Raw genomic sequence first — 20177 nt, forward strand, 5'->3', positions numbered from 1 at the left:
TTGAAAAGCAGCATGTATTTTTAAATAAATAGGGATATAAGATGAAAAATGTTCAGCCAGATTTTGCAAATGTCATGTGTGCAGTTATGTGGAAAAAATATATGTAGTATGTATCTAATGTGATTGGGATTCAGGGATTTCTTATGTAAGAGAACTCAGGGATTAGTTATGTAACAAATGCTTGGGATGTGCTCACAACTGCAGTGAAGGTAAAATTTTTAAATAAGACACATAATTGTACACATCTTGCAGGCTTTTTTGTGTGTGTGTTGATCTTTCCCAAACAAAATTGCTAACTAGCAATGAAGTTAAGTAGTAGAAAACTTCTTATAAAAACTAACTTCACATATTTCAGTTTTATCACAATAACAACAACAACTTTGGTTAGAAATATCCATATATGATTTTATGGCAAACAAACCTAATTTACAGTTTAGACTGTAATTATATAACTACATATTATGCTTAAAGTAAAGGAGCAGGTTATAAGGAAAGTTGTTCAGAAATCCACTGGAAATGGTTTGCTTTTAGTACAAGTCTGTTATCAGTTTATGATTTAATCCTTTGTCTGCTATCACTGGACCAGACCTAACCCAAGAATGCATGTGTCAACCCACATATACGTAAACCGTCTAATTAACAATGTTGTATTTGTTGTCTCACGGAGCAAGTTAAGGTCTAGGACTAGTGTTATTTTACGTATTATGTTGAAGATGTAAAGCTACAAAAAAGGTCTTGGGTTGCTGTCATCTTAATGGGGTTTACAATTCTCAGAAAAATTTCTGACCCAGTAAAGATCAGGGTTTGGCTTTTTTTTAAAACTCCCACCCTGGAGTGTCCAAATTCATTGTTAGTGATTTGATACAACTGCACATGTCAAACTGTTCCTCAGTTTTTGAAGCAGCTGTAATCTAACGCAGATATGAGTGTGTGAGTTGTTTTCTGTGAAACTTAGTTGAAATAAAATACATTCAATTTGGCTTTTCGATAACTATTTAAGGCATAAAGTTCCGTAATGCTGGAATCCAAAAGCATCTTATCTTGGCTAGGTGACCTGAGTCTTAGTTTACCTGGGCAATTCTTAATTATGTCTAGCCAGGCATAAGTGAAATTTTTCTATTGGTTCTCTGTCTCAAACAAATATGGGAATATTGGAACTACTTATCTGCTCCCTGAAAGTCAGTGGAAGTTGGTGTTAATGAGGGAAATACAGTGCAGAACTGTGATGGAGTCCACTGTGGTTTCCCTTAGGGTATTAATTACTTGCTAGACAGGACTTGCTCTTGCTCACGGCAAGGTGCTAGGAACAAAGCCTTAGGGTGTGTTTACACCAGCAATTAGGCCTTCTCTCCCCTCTCAACATGAACCAAGCCATGCAAATAATTTCACCTTGACAGCACTTCTCTACTGGCCCTTCTGACTGTGCTGGGAAAGTCTATCCGAGCAAGATGTTGCAAGACCCAGCCTCTAAGGGAGCGTGTCCTCCCTGTGTGCTAGTTAGTAGCTGGGAGATGGTACTGGGTAGGTGCCTCTGTGACACTATGTTTCTGCTCTTACTTGCAGAAAGTCAAGCAGGTTATTCTCCAGGAGCAACAGGGCTGAGAAGGAACACTGATCTGGGCCGTGGTGTAGCTAGGAGGCTATGCTGGTGCTTGCCAGTCGAGAGCAGGTGACTGGTCAATCTTTCCTTCTATCTTCTCTTCCAGTTTAAAGTTCAGTGATGATGTGTTGGGACATAGCAATTAAGAGAGAAATTATTCTGTCTCCTAACTGACATGTGCCTGTCTCTGTCCTAACCAGACAACAGAAGTTGGCTGGTATGCTTGCTAGTCTAAGGCTAGGGCCAGTTGTGCAATGCATGGATACCTACGTTTGCACCTAGTATTTGCGTAGTTGTGCTTCAGTCTACTGCTATGGCCCCAGCTGTAGGATTACTGGTTATGGTTAATGTGATAAGGACTGGTCAACTGTGCAAAGGAATTGCTTTATTGAATGAGCAAGAAGGACGGTGGCTTGGTTGTGTGTCCTAGCCAAGGGAATAAAATCTCTCCTGGAAGTTAAGAGTAGCAGCGTGAAGGTGTTTTGCCAGAGAAGTCATCCAACCATATGCTGCAAGAAGTCTTCTGGGAATAGTTTTCATGTCTTGGTGAGATCTGAGAAACAAGTTCTGCTTTCAGATTTGTCCTTGTGTAAGCACGAGAAGTTGCATGAAAAATTTCATGTGTCATTTTATAATTCTATGCCAGTTTATTCAGTACAGATATTGGAAGAGACAGGAGGGTACATATAGGGTATAGGTAAATATTTCACGTCTGACATTCTTGTACTTGTGTTTGAATACACTTTTTCAGTTAAAGTATGTCTTTAACTTCAGGCACGTACTCTACTTGTCCTAACACTAGATGGGATTTAGGTATACAATTATGTATCCCACTGAAAATGCACCAGATCACCTAATTTCTCAATCTAAAACTACACATTGCTGTAACTTATGTATGTATTATTACATCATAAAATACTTTAATGTTACATAGAACAAACTTTTTTTTTTTTCATTCAAAGTAAGAATATTGGCACTACATCTATTCCTTTTAGCTAGAAAAAGGACAGGATGTGAAATATTAGTTTATTTTAAATTATGTTTTTATAGGATAGGTGATAGGAAAACAGAGTTCTGTTTTTACCAAAGTACTTGACTTTTCTAGTGCATAGTGGAAAATAGCTATAAGGTACCTATTTTTTTGTAATAAATGTTTAAAAGTTACCCCAACCTTCAACTTAATAAATAGAATAATCTTTCTGTTATGCATTTTATGTATACAATTCTACTTTCTGGAAAGAGACCTTCAGTTACTGAACAGTGAATTAATTTAAAATAAATTGAACATGTTTTTTATTTAATGTACAGAACACACTTGATACAATGTACTATTTTTGGAAAATGTAACTGAAAATATCAATTCCGGTTTCCTTTCCAAATAAACTGAGGATTTTAAGGGTAAATAAAACTACTCTGCAAATTGTCTTTCATTGTTGTTGTGTACTATAGACATAATTCCTTAGATGTTTGTGCACCAGGAAGAGAAAAGTACACAACAGTATTACTAGAATAGAAATGTTGAGTGTGTTTTCCATTTTGGCATGATGGCTGGCAGCCAACATTGAAGTGGAATCACTAAACAGTGCTGACAACGAACAATGTATATCAGTGTTGTACTGACATGGCTTCGTTTTGATTTGTATAGAGGGAGCAGGTGTAAGCGTGATAAGGAGCTCCGATCCTCTGTGTTAGAAACTGTCCACTTATCTGTGTCTTCTGATCCTAGAGAAGTAAATCGGCCACTCCTAACCTGAAAACACACAGAATGATCTGATAGCAAATTTCAATATGGTATTGCTGCAAGTTGCATGGATCTGTGGGTAGTCAGCCACAGGGTAATAATAGCAATACTGCTTTTCTTCCCAGCAATGCTTTAGCTTGTTGAATAAACTGAATTTACATTTCAGATCTTCTGAATTGATGATCACTTCTGACCAAAAATAAAGATTGTAAATAAGATTAACCTCCTTTACTAGAAATTAAGTATTTAGCCTCTCTTTAAATAAAGAACATTATGTTTGAGTTTTTCTGATATCAGTGGGACACTGATTCTCTGGTCTCAAATTATTATTCTGAAAGTAAACATCTTTGCTCAGATGCAAATGTTTGAATAGCAGTAACAAAGATCTTTTGACACCTCTCTCTCTCTTTGGTATTGTAATGATAAAACAGTATACCTAGCAGGTCATACACAGTCAAGTTACTCAGCTGCTTGAGCAGATGGGACAGTTATCTTTTTGAAGTAGAGAGCTGACCTTAAATACCTGGCTGCATTTGTCTTAGAGAAAATAGTTGTTAAGAAGCAGGTAGACAGTACAGGCAGATTGTCAGAAGCACCCAGGATACCAGTGAGGCATGTCATATCCATCTGGCAGTCAAAGTTAGGGTTTTTTTCTCCTTAACACTCACAACTAGGATCCTGGAGAGGGTTATACAAGCATAAAATCATTAGAATTCTTCAGTAATGTGTGTGGGTTGTAGATATGGTAAGTTTACTCTCTGTATTCATAAGCCAGTCTGAATTTGATTGTATCCTGGAAGAGTCCCTTAGGTGTCTTCCTGCAGCTCCATTTTTTCTGGTGCACTCATTAAACTGAAGGTGAATTATCTGAGACAGAACCCAGAAACTCTAGTTGTTTTTTTCAAAAGCATTTTCCACTCCCTAGCAGACATGCTTTAAAGCTAGTTGTTCTTTCTTCTGTGTAACTCTGCTTGAAGTTTCCCAATCTGAAGTACGGCTTTATAATGGTTAAAAAATTAAGTTAAATTTGCTTTATTACAGCTGTTGGTTTCCTGCTTTAAGTACTAAAAAGAGAATGAGCTTGGGATACTCGTTCTTTTTCTTCAGTTTCAGATACAAATGCCTAAAGCCTTTAAGTACTTACCTTGAGTGTCCATCTTTTTTACTTGATTTGCATGCCTCTTGCAAGTCCTACTAAGCATGCATTTATAGAAGAATTATAGCTATGACTATATAACTTCGGAAATACAGATATAATATGCAACTTGGTAAGACAATTTGTTTCCTAGCATACTATGTATGCCTCTGTTCTTTTCATCTTTCCATTTCAATGTTTCATTATATCAGGTGTCTAAAGTAAATGCTCTGTACTTACAGTGAGCACACTGCTTACTCTTCCAAAGGATTTCATTGAACTCAAAAGAACTAGTCATGGGAGTAAACACTGTGCTGAGATTTTCTTTGTACCCATAAACTACGAGATCTACGGCATTGGGTCAACATCTTTATCTTCTCTGTAGGGCATAGCATGTTGCTTTAGCACCATGTATTAAGTAATGGTACTACCTTCTGCCCTCAGAGAAGGTTTTATGCAAGATACCTATGTGTGTTACTTCATCTGCCTTCAAGGCAATACCATTGGAACATAAAAGTAAGGAATCGCATGAATATTAAAATACCAGCTCTTGATATGACAGGTACGATAGCTTATGTACATAGTATGGTACTTACAGAATCTGAAAGACATTTTTAGATACAAAATGAGTTTTGACTTTGTCTACTGCTGACAGATTAAGCCTATTTAAAATAGAGTATTTTTCAGTTTTGTGGCTTTTTTCCAGAATAGTATTAACTCTTAATTTGCCACAGGAGACTAAAATACAAAAGTTTGTTCTGATGCTAAGTTTCGGTGTGAGACTTTGACACATCCCTGCTAAAACCTGTTTACATGATGTTGAGGAAACAGTTCACATCTTGTCATGAATATCACAATGGTATACATTGCTAGAGGCGAGATGCTTTAATTTCACTGGTAGGATGACAGCACTCTGTTGGAAGCTATCCATTTACCCATCCATTTAAGCACAGCTGAGAGCCAGCAATTATGTTTAACTATGTCAGTGTGCAGAAAGATAGTAAGCTTTGATGAAATCACCTCACTAATTCAGAATTCAAAGTTACTTTCTCAAGGTTTGCTAGCTACTTTACTGTAAACTTTCAAGATTACAGATTATATTCCTGTGATTCAAAAGGGAATTCTCTCTTTTTTTTTTTTTTTCTTTTCGTCAAGACATGTTAGATTCTTCTCATTTACCTGATGACAGCTATGATAATTAGGTTCTTTTTGTTCTTGACTGCTGAGTGTAAATCTTGCCTGATTGTTTCAGGCAAGTTATGTAGCTATACCCAGGTAAGTGACAGCAGAAGATGGCTAATAATCCTTGCTCCTGGCTTAGTGCTGTATTTATTGACATGGCAAAGCTGTTGACATAAACTGATTTGTAAATTCAGCTGTTAAGATTTATTTGGTCAGTCATTACAGAGAATTACTTTTACATAGTAATAGTGCATATTCAGTAAATTAATTGAAAATGCAAGCTCATACTTCTCTTAAGAAACCTGTAGAGTTACAAAAATCATGCATGAACTCCTTCCTCTAAGCAACTCAAATGAGAAAGCACTATGTGCTAGGTATAAACACCTTTTTTGTGTGTTTTTGTATTGTTAAGGAGAGGACTTGATTAAGCCAGATCACACATAGGCTTTTAACATCTGCAACAGAAGATTTCACATTAGATCTAGACCAAAACTGGCCCTGTTGAGTTTTACTGGACCCTGGAATCATGTTCTTAAATAACTAGTTTCTTAAACTTTCAAATTTTGATGGGTACTGATCTGAGAGTGGTGGTTTCTGGACAGAATCTTGCAAATTGCTCCTTGCCTGTGAAACCAAGGTAAATGATCTGTGAAACCATTTTAAAATACTTTCAATAGCATTTTAAATGAAAAGTTTTATGAACATAGTATTTCATAAGAGATTGGAGAATTTGCAGTTGGTCTTTTGATCCAAAATTTAAGATTACACTATTCATTTTGGTGGAAGAAAAATTGTAGTCTGATTAAAATGAAAAAAATGTTTAACAACATCAACTGATTTATTACGAAGACGCATCTGCTTGGCTAAGAGGGAGGGCCATATTGAACAGGAAGAGCAGACTATGCCAGGTCCTTGCCTACTGTGAGGATAAAAACCATGTAGGAGTTGCTGAAGGTACAACCAATACCTGATGTTAATTTGCTGAAAATTTAATTCTACACAATGTGTCCTTAGAAGAAATACTGTTTAGACATTTGAGTAACTGCTCTGGAGTTACTCAATTTGCCTATTAGCTTGTGGAGGGAAAAGTGTGCCTTTTTCCTCTCAGCAGTATGTTTTGAACAAAACAGTTTACACAGTTGGACTCTCAGCAGGGAGAAAGTCAGAGGACTGGCATGTTATTGTAATAATGGCAAGGTCAGCAGCGAGATCTGCGGTGTAGCACAATTGAAAGATTAATATCATACAAATCTATTTTTAACATGAAGCATAAGATAATCTGTCTTTGGCTGTAGAATGTTAGTAAAGATTGTAATGTTATAGGTCCTGGTTATCTGTCCAGTTTCTAACAAGAGGGATCATATTTAACTGATAAACAGATTGAGTTTTGCAGAAAATAGCCTCCTCGTTTAATTGTGAAGATTTCAATCAGACTAAGTACTCTCTATGAAAAATACATTAAAAAAATTAACTGTCCTTGTACTTGGTTGTCTGTGATCTATATTTAGGAGTGGTCTGAAATTTTTCCTAACTTGTAAAAGTATATAATGTCTAAATGTACTTAGGTATGGACAGCCTGTTGGTTTTGATGGCTGTTATTAGTATCTTTGTGAACTTATATGCTGGATCTGCAAAAGAAGCTACATTTTTACGCATGTAATTGAGGTTTTTGTCATAAAAAACATTAACTGTAAAGGAAACAGTAAACTCAAAATTACCAGATCCATGGAAACAGTACATTTACTTAGAAAATCTAAAATTTCTTTCAACAGTACTCTTCCAAAGACCTGTTGATTTAATTTTACAGGTTCATATTTCTTTTTTAACCTCCTATTGATTTGTACTTAGGTGGGGCCAGACTCTCTGGAAGGTTAATCAGTCTTTCAGGAATTCTAGCTTGGTCTTGTTTTTTCTCCCAGCTGAAAGTGTGTCACAACCTCAGACTGCATTTAGACTGAATTAGGCAAACCAGAACTGATTAATGTAGCTATACTCTAAATTGGCAGCTCTTCTAGAATACTGTTTTTTACATATATCCCAATGGTAGCTTAGAGAATGGCTAAACAGTGAGATGCAGAGCTTACCGAAAGTGGTTTTGACGTAGAAATTCATGGCCATTCTTCAGTATTGAAGATTCTCTTGCTTTCATAAAGACAACTGTTAAGACACTTTAATTAAGTCAATATCGATGTTTCTCTTAACAGATTTTTTTAGTGCTCCAGCTGTATATCAAGTTTTCTTTGATGATGAAGCTGGCTCAGAAAGCTAGTTCTGGCCTCTGTTCCTGCGCCACTGTGACTGTGGCTGTATCACAGGGGCTGCACTAGATTGTTAGACCTATCTCTGGTTAGAAAAAAATGAAAAAGACAAAAACTCTTAGTTGACACAGAAAAGGCTTGTGGGGAAGTTCTACTTTGAGAGGCATCTGTAAAGGTTAATCAGCCAAGCAGAAGGGAATGACTATCATACACATCTTTATCCTTCTGCAATTGGCTACTGCAGCAGTGATATTCCAGCCACACACCTTCTTGTGAGTATTAAAATAACAAGTGCATGTTGTTTGCACTTTGGTGATGGCAGTTTAAACTACAGCATGATTTAGTAACTACAGTTGGGCTTGTTAAGTATTACACAAGAGATCAATTAATTCGTTTCCTCCCTCCTCATGACTGTGCAGCAACTGGGTCTGTATCTTACACATCTCTTATGCAATGCAACTGCCTGCTGACCATTCCTTATGTGCTGATGCAGATAACGAGCTAGAGCTGTGTCCTGTTGACATACTATGTCTGATTCATTGAGCAATAAAGAACAGGAGGAGAGACAATGTGAATGTGCTGTAACTGCAGTCATGCTAACCTGTGAAGTTCTACTTACACAGACCTGATCCAGTGCAGTTTCCCTGATGTTTTGGAACTTGACCCCACACAGGCCATAAAAGTGTTTTGACACCTAGAGTAGGATGTCAGTTTGTTGTGTTCCTATTCCCTTTTTTCCTAGCCCCCCAAATACCATAAACAAATGAGCTTAATTGAAAGAGGGGTTCTGCTTAGTGTAAGTTTCGGTAGTGCCTTCCTCATGGTCCATGCCTGTCCCTATGAGATAACTAATTTTAAAAAATCAGTTCACAGTTCTGCTAATGTAATTGTCTTCATTTGTTATGTCTCATTTTTTTTAGCTATTGCTAGAGATCAGATACCATTTGATGCCTTCATTGGAACTTGCACTGGAGAGAAAATAAGTGGTAGGGGTCAGTACAGTGTTTGATTTTGTCTTTTGCTTAAACTTGTACTGAATAATACAGAGGATGAGCAACTTCTCAGTTACTAAACCTGGCTTTGTTATTTTTCTTCAGACTTGTTTTGGTTTACTTGTTTATAATTAACAATTTTCTCCAGCTGATAAATTCAGTGCACTTCTAGAGAAAGAGTGTGGTTAGAGTTTTCACCCGCTGCTTCTTCCCTTTCCTTTTTTATAAAAACTTCTCCAGTGCTGGGAGACAAGCTTAGCAGTTTATGAAATACTGGGAGCTAATAGACTGTGTGATAGTCTCTTTTCATTTTAATAGTTGATTCTATTCTCTTTCAAACAGTTGATTCTATTTCCTTTTTAATTGTTATGTATACCAAATATACTGGGGGGGGGGGAATCTATTTGAGGGGCATCGAGAATATATGTATATATTTTTTCTCATCTGTGTATTAGGGGTATTAAAATTGATCATGAGCGTGAGTTCTTGCCATTCTTTGTTTTTTGACATTAAAAAAAAATAAATCCCAAAGACTTCCTTGCCCAGATTCCCACTTGAGGAACGGTATCTGAGAAAAATCTTTGAATAATATTTGGAGTGACTGACACAAAATTAGATCAATTGCAATACTGCTGACATTGATTGAGAGGTGTTAAGTGAGGAATGGAAAAAACATAATTGATCAAGCTTAATACTTTTTTCACCAATGCTCCTGAGACTCGTATAAATAATTTGTTTCCTATAAAGCAGCTTACAGAAAACTGAAAAGCCAAATCATGACTTGCTGAAGTCCATAGGAGTTCTGGACACAAAGGTCTTTGAAGACCTTTAAAACTTTATAGCTGTGCATCCTTAATTCAGCTGAAACATCACTACAGTTTAAGATGCTGAAACCATTTAGTATTATGGATGCATAACTTTGTCTTAAAAATCCCCTTTTCTCATCTCCCTGGGAAAACTGAAGTGGAAAGTAAACTTGTAAATGCTTTGAAATGATTTGTGTTTTTAACTGGAAACCCACCCACAGTTTTCCCAAAGCGCAGGTTCACTGAATCCTAATGGTTCTTTTAAAGAGAAGGGAGCTTCAAAAATTGCCAAAGATACGGTTTGGAATCTGAGTGGGAAATGAAGTTACTTCCTGCGTTCGCTCAGTGCTGATGAAATTAAATCTGTTGTATTTGACATGTAGTCAAGAACTTTTAAATACAGTGCTAAAGTTTGAAGTTATCCAAAAGCAGATTTGGTTGCAGGGTTTTTCTGCAAAAGCCAAGGACTCACATGAGACTACTTATGTAAGTCTTGGATAATGTGTACCACCTCCAATCCTGAGAAGAAAAAAAAAAAATATCTTTTTAATCATATACCACCTTTTTATCTTTTGATCTCAATGTTACTGTTGCATATAGCAGAAAGTGACTATTAACCTTGATAATAAAATTGACTCTTATTTCTTTGTGCATTATGGAAATAGGACAGTTTTTGCTGACTGTTGCATGAAAATACTCAAATACTGCGGTTATCAGCATTATTCACTTTCAACAAATACCTAATTAAAATCATGGCAAGTCTTTCTTAAAGAGGATTTTGCATCTGTGTTTGTGGACTTCCTGATATTTGGAAATCCTAAATCTGTCCACAGCTCTCACATATGTTCTTCATCATCTTTCCCCAAACCCAATGTTTTGTCAGGGCACCTTGGATTTTCCACATGTGCATTGATATGAGCAGTCTATGCGCAGCAGACAAGCAAACACTGATGCTGATGGAAATGTTAGATCTACTGTATGTGTGGTTCAAAGTGCATGGCCCCCTACTTCTGTTGGGCAAATTATGTATGGGCCAAGCAACTCCCTGTGAGTTTCAGTATAATTCTCTGTTAAAGATGTAACAGAGCCAAGCAGGAAACAGGCCTCTTTTGAGAGTACTGGATTTCTATCAAAAAAGAGACCATGTTCATGGCTGATGCTAGCAGACAAATTATAGCAGTAATAGACCCTCAGAAGACAATGGTCCATTACAAACAGTGGGTTTTCTGAACCCTTGCTGTCAGAGAGTTATTCAACATTAAATCAAACCTGTTTGTTTCCACTGGAGTTCTGCAAGGCTTGGGACTACTTGTCTGCTAAGACCAGGCGCTCAGAAGGCTTCTGCTGGTTCCACAACTGTAATACCAACAATGGGAACTTTATTGGTACCTTCAGTCCAGATTAATTAATTTTGTAATTAAAAGTCAATGGTGACTTTAAAAGGGCCTTTGCCTAATTTATGGTTAGCATTAACCACCAATTTTACTGTGGCAGTACTGCCAATCTGCACTATTAAACATTTCTTTTAACAGCCAGCTGACCTAACTGGAATAGTTGGGTTAAACAAATTTGGGCGTAGAGAGCAGTAGTCGCAAGTAATTGGACATAGTTTCACTCTTGCTGATAAACAGATTTGCGTCCCTCTCCTAGTGTTTATGTCTAACACTATAAATTGAGCTGTCCAAATGAACAATAAGCTTTCATGTGATTCTTTAAATTGGATGAACCAAATAAAAACATTTAATCAAATCTGAGATGGGTAGGAACTCTTGGACATAAATTGCAAAGTACGTATGTGGATTATATTGCAGCAGTGACTGAAGTGTCCCTTCTTTTCTAGCTATCGGGGATTATCCTTCAATATTCCCAGGCCTTATACTGAATCATAGTGATGTATGCCGCTTTACTAAAAGGAAAACTACACATTGGAATCCAAACTGCTGGGTAATTAAGCCCAAACTCCTACCAGTGGAGTGGAATGGCCTATTATAATGCTATTTACTTCCAGTCTTTGCTCGACTGTTCTCTGCCCTTTTGTTTCCGAAGGGATGAAACAGTCTTCACTACATTATTTTGTATTTCCATGTTATAGGATTGTACCTGGAGTGCCAAGGATTGAGTGAGTCTAAGTTCATATGTAAGATAAATTAAGAACTTAAAAAAAAAATTTTTTTTTTAGACTAAATACTGCAAATCTTGAAATTCAGAGCAATAAGTTGAATTTGTGGAGTGAGCTATGTTGCTTCCATTAAAAGCATGGAAATTTCAGATTTAGATTTCTGGGTGTCATGCTGTAAACATGCTCCATGATATGCTTGTTCTGGACTTCCATAATGCCAGTGTAAATTATTGTTTGTCATGTGTAAATCTGTTACATTACAGCAATGGAACAATAGTTTTGGTACTACTTTACAGCTGAAGAAAAAGGTATTCAGAAAAAAATAATTACTGCCCCTTCATTTCCAGTTAGAGAATTTTTATTTTGAGCATGAATTGATGTATGCTCTGCTTTTACCTACAGTCAGATTTAAAGATACAAACAAATGTTCTTTTTCAGATAAACTTCTACTTTGTGTCAGAGAAAATGACAGACATGTCACTCTGAAAACAAAAAATTATTCCCTGTGTTTACCAGAATGGGTACAGCATTCTGTGTAACCTGTGGTCACTTTTATTAATTCTTTTTCTTCTTAAGTTATACTCATAGTATATATAAACTTTTATAAATGTAGATGTACATAAGCATTATCATACTTAAAATTCAGGAGAAAGCTATGTCTGTAGAATCAGTATTCTACTCGTCTATGAACGGAAGCAGAATAAGCAGAATATGGGAAGAGCCCATCACAAGAAGCCACTGTTTACACTTTAAGAACTTTGTTTAAAAAATAGAATGCTTCTGTTTATTTTAGTTCTCCTAAAATCTGTTCTTTTGCTGTTATGTGAGTTTTTTTGTTAAGCTCAAATTCCGTGTTAGCAGTGACATTTTTGTTGCTAGTTGACTTGTTTATAACTCCTTTTTCTTCTGTGAATAAGGCAACAAATTAAACACTGGCTTGCAGTATTAATACTTTATTGTTAATTGACTTGACTTTGTCCCTTGCAGTGCAAAATTAATGTCTGCGCCTTCTCTTTTTTTGCAGTCTTAATTGTAGCAGAGGGAGGTTTTTTTAAAAAAAAAATAAATTCCAAACAAACTGGAGCAGCATTGTTCCCAGAAAGCTACTGGAGAAGGTCTTTCAAGAGTGGGGTTCTGTGAAGCATACTGCTAACCAAGGTGTGCAGGAGAGGGGGGGTCCTTGGGAAGAGACAGGATTGCTTTTGTTCTGGTTCATAAAGAACAGCTGCACTCCAGAGGTGGTTCCTGATGATGTACCGGTAGCTTTTCTTCTCCCTATGTATTGTGCTTAAATAATTCTGAAGTAGTCGCTCTTCACATTGTAAAAAGACCGGTTGACATAAGCCAGGCTATTTGCAGCAAGGAGGCCCAGCGGTGCAGCTTAGGCCAGTTGTCGTCCATCTAATGATTTGGGATGCAGCCGCTGCTGGTAGCCTTCTTACGGAGCTTCAGCTGCTGCTCTGAAACACCCCTTCAGTGGAGGGCAGAGACAAGCTACCTTCTTTTCTCCTGCAGAAGGGCAATGTCTGAGCAAGTCAGCTTCTCCTGGACTCCAGAATATGGATCAGGTCAATGGCCTGTAAGGGTTCTGGGACCTGCTGGGTTTGGTTTTTCTTGGTGTAATCCTTTATGAGGAATATATGATCACACAGTATAACAAAGGTACAACCCAGAGAATATTTTTAGCAGTACTGACATGGAATACTAACTTAAAGAAACATGCGGTTTCTGTAACATGATCATAGATAATGGTTACAAACCAAATTAAGTCTAAATATTTGAGGAAATTAGCCTGCAAGACTGGATGTGAAGGAGTGAACACATACTAAATTGTTCTGATGAACAGAAATTACCTTCTGAAGTAATGTGAACTTGGGATGACTTTTTACTCTTTGTGTGATGAGGGGAAAATGGTTCATTTTTGCTCTTTAACAGATGCTGCCTTTGAATTGTAACAAGAAGGGGGGAAAACAGATAATGATTTCCAGTGAAGTCTAATTTGTTAAAAGGCACAATTAAGCTTTGAGATAAACGATTTAGCTTTTAAAACACTGAGAGTAAAGGAATTAAACTCAATTTTCACCCACTGCCTCTAGGGTAGCTTTCTGACTTCTGTAAAAGGGAGCATTGTGCATTCGAAAAAAAAATTTCATTTTTATGGTTGTGTTCTGTCTCTGAAACTACACATGTGCAATGACAGCTATTTTGCATCTATTTTAGGGCAGGTTATCTTATTTGATTCTTCTGAGAAGCTAAGCACGTTGCTATAGCTACTAGGCTTGTGGCTCTGGTGAGGTTTTTTCATCAATTTCTAAATGTAATTGTTAAATAAAGCTGGTATAAGGCCTGTGACATTCTGCTGTCGATTCCACTTGAAGATTTTTTTTTTCCTTTGATTTCTTTATTTAATTCTAACAGGTACATGGAAATATGTATATACCATTTTTATGTAAATATGTAGAGACGACAAATGAAAAAATGAATGTTCAGGTTTTCTAAACTAGTATTTGCTTCAGAAAGCTCCTGTATTCCTCTTGTTCAGCTTGTGGTTGGGTGTGGACTTCTGGTCTCCAGTACATAGTACTACAGTATGAGATGCTGCTGAACGTGACGGCTGTGTGAACCATATGCTGAAACTCCGTTCAAAAATGATCTTTGCTTTCTGGTGTACTACATCTAAAACAGATGCACTAGATGAACTACTGCTAACAATATATTTCAGATATTGGGTACAGGCTTTTAACATGTAAAGAGCCATTTTAAACCAGATTTAGGTTGTCCTGTAATTTGTAAAGGCTGCTACCCATTCTTGAACCTGCCTGCAGCACTTGATGAATTCTTTGTTCCCTACAGTTGTGGTCCAATTGTTATACTGACTTCACTAATATCAGGCAACATTACTGAAAATGTAGTATTGGATTTGTCATGGGTGGCTGTGGCTTTGGGTTTTTTCTTTTTTCATCCAAAGTCCACTAGAGGTCCAAGTTCTGTATGATTCTTATGACAGGATTGATGCCTTACAGTGTGTAGTTTTTCAGCCATCCTGGAGTATGGGCATTGGTGAAGTTCATCTGCAGAAGCAAAAGCTTTAGTACAAACCTATTACAATGAGGGCAGGGTAGTGGATATTAAATGTTAATGGCTTTTTGTCAGGCAGCGGTAATACGGGGTGGAGGGAAAATACCCTGTAAAGTAGCACCATCGCTGGAAAGCAAGGATATAGAAGGATGAGCTGGATTTGCAAGGATATTTAGCAATCGAAAGATACAGGTAGGTATCCAGTGAGATTTTTCAAGCCACTAGTGTAAATTAGGAGTCTAATGCTCACTGACATAGACAATGGGGGGCAGCTCTCTATTGGGTCTTTTAGTAAATTCCAGAACCTGCGTATTTGTAACTTTAGGTGCTTTATTACTGTTGTACATTGTGAATGCCTGACAAATTCTTCTGTAGCAGTGGTGGATTTAGTGGCTACTGGCTGAACCTGAGTGTCTGGAATGCAGTGCTTCTGAGCCACTTGGGAGAGTGTAAATGTATTCTTTACACAGGTTTTATTCAATTAAGGTTAGTGTCCTATTCAGGCTTCAATAGCTAATTCCATCACAGAATAATTTATTTCAGAGCTCATAACTTTCAGAGAGTGATATATATACAGACATTTTGCTCCTGTTGGAGAATACTAGGTATTCCAAGAATAGGAATAAACTACTGAAGAGATTATAAGAGAATAAAAGTACTGGAGGTTGATACTGCAAACTCCTTTAAAGATTGACTTGAAGACAGGTTCATAATAACCAAACTGGTGTTACATTTTTAGCATAATCAATCCACTCACTGTTGTGAAGAAAAAATCCCTACTTCAGGAAAACCCTTTGATCATGAAAGCTCTTCCCTCTTAGACAGTCTTTATTTACATAAGGCCAGGGTATTACCAGTCATCTGTGGAGTGGATGAGATATAGGTCTGGTGGCTTGGGACATCTGCCTGCAAAGTGCTGAGCTGGATGTATGACTTGTAAGTTTAGTGCCCTCTATTTCTGTTACTGAAATAGTAACTTCATTTTTAGGGAACTCTTACCAATTCCATACACAGGTACACGGATGTAACCTGTTAGGACATTATCATTGGCAGACAGCTCTTAGGGTAAGCAGTGATCATCCCTTTGAGGGTTTGGATTACCAGCATATTTCCTTCAATTTTTTGTTGTTGCTTTCCTGCAGTTCCTTCTTTGTTGCAGAGTAGTCTTCATTTCTTCTACTCATATGATCTAAAATATCTTTTTAGAGAAGAGCTAAGAAATGATTATGCATGTAATCAGGGAAATGAACAAATGAATGCAAATCCGAGTGACCTAAGAGATATTTAATAAATTGTAATTGTGAAAATTTTTTTTTTTTTTTTTCTGGTAAACAGTTACCTATCTGATTTCTGACTGCAGCAGTTGATTTAAAATGAGTAATCATGCAAAATTTTTAAAGGTTTATAACCTAATCTTGGTTTCACGTAAATACCTGATTGTCAAGTCACTTAGTAAAAAATACTATCATTTAAGATTGTCTCACTGGAGTGTTTATGAATATGAGAAATATGTAGTGTCTCTATTGTGTGTAAATGTATGCATACAGGTTAAATGCAGTTACACAGGCAAATTCCTGTCTCAAATCTAAAGTATTTCAGTCACTAAATTTTAAATGGATTCATGTTATATTAGTCTGATTAATTGCACCAATATCTTTAAAAATAATATGGACGTTTGCATGCATGCATAATCACTTAAGGTGCTTATCCTATAATTTACTGAAGTGACTGTGACCTATGGTGTGAGAATTCTTGGCTTATAAAAATCCAACCTTTAATAACTACTATAAAAAATAATTGTAATTAGAGCTTAATCAGCTTATAAAATACAGAAATGTTTAAAACCTTACTTTTGCTTTGTGGCCATCGAGCTGGTGTAGAATTTACTGGAGTACTGCTGGTAGGTTCCATCAGTAGCATTGCAGGAAACTAGTAATTTCATAGTAAGTAGAATTAAATGGGGAAATACAACTTTTTATTGGCAAAATTTGACTAGGGTACTGAGTCAGTTTCTGTGATTTTTTTACCTTTTTTTTTTTTTTTTTTTAAATCCCTGTAATATTATAAAACTTGCAGAGCAATCCTTGATTTGCAGCTGAAGTGCAGCCAGCTTTGGGTGAAACATAGAAGCTGTTTAACAGCAGGACTGCTCTGTAGCTTAGGGCAGGAACAAGGATGCTCTTTCCAGTTAGAACTATAGAGGTGTAACATGCTGGTGAAGCCTGTCTTGTGATTTCTCAGTTGGCTGATCTGACTAGCGAAGAAGAGACTGCTACCAGTTTCAGCTAAAAGAATTACTCCTTTAACTCAAATGAACCAGCATTGGTGCTTTGATGCTAAAGATTAAGGTTCAGTGCCTGCTGGCGGTCATTGGGGGTTGTCTACCATTGAGTATATGGCATAGTTGCTGTATAATTATCAATGCTGGAATTCGTTTGTGACGTTAGGCTTGATATGTCTTCCGTTTCAAAATCTGCTGTAGGATCACTGACTGTAAGATACCTAGCATTTTGGATGAATTGCTGGTTATTGCCTTATCCTTCACTTGCATTTAGAAGAAGCATTTCACAGAGTGAGGTGTTACTTTTCTAGTATAAGGTAAATTTCTGGCTCTTATTCGCCTTACTTATACAGAGAGCTAAGAATGATTTCACTCATTTAATATGTTCATTTGAATATTAAAAATTGTGCTTACCTTGCTTACCTGCTCCTTAATCTTTTTTTCAAGTGGTTGAATACTGTAGTTAGAAAGTAGATAAATGGACAGTGATACATAATACACCTCTGTTACTATACTAACAGAAATAAACCGTCATTTTCTCCATAAAAAAGCACATTGTTATCTTTCCAGTATCTGATCTCTTCCTCTTGCTATATTTTATGCAGAAATGCATAAAAATCCCAGGCTGGTTTTAAACTTACAGTATTGAAATGAGAGACAGATGTGTATTCTGCAAAGAATCCTCACAGAGCTACTCTGTCAGTAACCCTGATTCTTTTACAAGGATGGGAAATCTCTTATTCAGTTGTCTTCCTGATACTATCAGTGATAGTTTTGCATAGAGTGAAGTTGGTATCAGTAGTGGAAGCCTATAGCTTTACTTCATCTCCAGATCAGGTAATGCTACCTGAAGTATTAGCTTGCTGTGATCACTTTAACAAGGCAGTGTCTACATTCTTGCTTTTTGTAGATCACAAGTTGTTTATATTTGTATCCTCTGGAATGAAAATAAAAGTGTAAGAACATTATCATTCACTTAAGTTATCTTACTTCCCATCATTTTTAACTCTCAAACTTTTTCTCCATACCATTTTGGACATAATTTTTGAGAAGGATTCTCCATGTGCTTGTCAACTTATTTCCTTGTAGAGTCACTTGAAACATGCATATTCAGAACCTCTTTGGAGAGCCAAGGCCCTGCTTTGTTCTGCGTGTCAGAAGAGCTTGTGATTTTCCTGCATTTCCAGTAGAGCTTGAAATTAGTCATAAAGTGATGTTCTACTGAAACAAGCATGGGACTCAAAATTAACATGGGTTTTATTTGTAGCTTGTTTTGTGCATGCTCATAATCTATAACATTAGTACCATACTGCTTGCTGCATAGGTTTCTTAAGGCAGGTCTGTATTTTGTTTTTTATGGCAAAGCCAGCTGGGTGGCACCGCTTCCTATCTGGAATCTTTGCAGATATGTTTAGCATGGCACTGAGCCTTGCTCATGCAACTCCCTGAGTGCCACTGAACCACTGAACCCAGGCTTTAGCATGGATTCGTAGTTACGGCTGCATGGCTTCCAGGTGGCTTCAGCATGGGCAGAAACTGCCCTCCAGAAAACAGCATTGATGTGAGTGCAGAGGGAATGTGGAGGCTTTATATATATATATATATATATATATGTTCTTTAGAATTGCTTTTTATTAATTTCTCAGTGGTAAATGTAGACATGGGTTTTATGAGAAGAAAATACTTGCAAGAAGGTAAAATTTAGAGCTTTTGATCAGAATTTCCTGCCAATGTCTTTTTAAAAAAGGAATGAAATACAAGTCCCCCTTTTTTATTGCTGGAATCTACCTGTAGTCAACTCCTTCCTTCACTCTTCCTGGTAGCACACATACAACAGTTGTCAGTCTTGACCATCAGACATGCTAGATCCTATTTGTGGATCATTGGAATATTATGCCAATGCTTTCATTGTCACTGAATGTACCCTAGAAAAGTAATTGAAATTCTTCATATTGTCCTGGTGCCTCACTGTTACAATGTAATGGATGAGAGAGGTTTATGCATATGACAATTGCATCTATTAGTGCTTGCATGAATAGGATGGTTGTATTTAGTGACCGGGCAATAAGTGTATCGTACTTCGAAGGGATCGTCCACTGGAGAGTTGTGGGGGTTCCACAGTGATAGTTTTTTTTGATTGAAGATCTAGAACTCAGGGGACATTCAAATCTACTGAAAAATGGAGGGGGCTTAGCAAGAATGTAATAAACCCTACAAATCTGTGGTCTTTATTTTCCACTTTTGACCATAATTCTCTCTTTTCAAGTACCTACTGATTCGCTGCTACTGATTGCAGAGTCCTACCTGTGTGCACAGCCACCTTCACTGTGTTTCAGGTAAAATAAATATTCTGAAGGTCACATATGAAAATGAGTGATTTAATAGAATTAAGTCTAAGCAGAACAGTGACCATTGTGTTGAATACAGATTGGGTTTAGTAGGTAGTGTTTTATTGTTTAATTGGTATGATACCTGCTGCCAGTGAAATCTGGTACTTCATCTGGCCATAGCACAGTTTCAATGACCCTTATTGATTTTTTGTTTTTCTTTCCCCCCTCCCTCCCTCTAACTCAAGGTCTTGTTACAGTAAAAGCTGATGTGTCACAAAGAAAATTACAGCAATAGATGCTTCTGGGACTTGCATACCAAGCACGTAATTGTTTCTATGCCTCTTTGAAATAGTTGCCTATCTGCAGCTATAATGATACTCCAGAGGAACAAATCAAAACCTGGTCAGCTCAGTACCAGAGTTTTTCTCTTAATCAAAAGAATGTATTCTTTCTGCAGAGCCAGTTTCTATCTCCAAGAAAAGCTGGAAAATGCTGCCTGTCCCTCAGAAGTGTTTCCCTGCAGGCATGATTTTGATGGATGTATGAAGGGAATACCATCTGCCTTAGGGATGGTAGAAGGAGCTGTGTAACACAGGGCTCCCAGGGGGTTACAAAGCTGTAGGACATTTAGGAGTGTTGAGGAGAGAGAAAGGAA

At 37.0% G+C, this 20177-nt stretch overlaps 1 protein-coding gene across 13 annotated transcripts in view; it reads left to right on the top strand.

Annotated features, from left to right (window-relative positions):
- The window catches only part of ARVCF (ARVCF delta catenin family member), a 293557-nt gene that overhangs the window by 53442 nt on the left and 219938 nt on the right, over window positions 1-20177 (top strand). Inside the window, exon 1 of one of the 13 annotated variants that reach the window (XM_030024133.2) lies at window positions 1625-1669. The exons of the other annotated variants lie outside the window; for them this stretch is intronic. The gene's annotated coding sequence lies outside the window, so the exon portion shown is untranslated. Of the gene's footprint in view, window positions 1-1624; window positions 1670-20177 lie in introns of those variants that run through there. 13 annotated transcript variants of the gene reach the window in all.

This window comes from Aquila chrysaetos, chromosome 9, assembly GCF_900496995.4.
Source record: "Aquila chrysaetos chrysaetos chromosome 9, bAquChr1.4, whole genome shotgun sequence".
NCBI classification, from domain to species: domain Eukaryota; kingdom Metazoa; phylum Chordata; class Aves; order Accipitriformes; family Accipitridae; genus Aquila; species Aquila chrysaetos.